Genomic DNA, 201 nt, shown 5'->3' on the forward strand with positions numbered 1-201 from the left:
TGTATGTGTGTGTGTGTGTGTGTGTGTGTGTGTGTGTGTGTGTATACGCACACATACATGAATATATAGAGCGGGGGAACAATCAGTAAATCGAACCCCGGTGCGAATAAAAATAAATAAATTAATAAACAAGGAAATAAATGAATAAATAAATAAATAACAAAATCAAAATGGCAGATAGATGGCGCAAAACATCTAAGC

The sequence above is a fragment of the Octopus bimaculoides genome, chromosome 26 (assembly GCF_001194135.2).
Source record: "Octopus bimaculoides isolate UCB-OBI-ISO-001 chromosome 26, ASM119413v2, whole genome shotgun sequence".
Taxonomy (NCBI): Eukaryota; Metazoa; Mollusca; class Cephalopoda; order Octopoda; family Octopodidae; genus Octopus; species Octopus bimaculoides.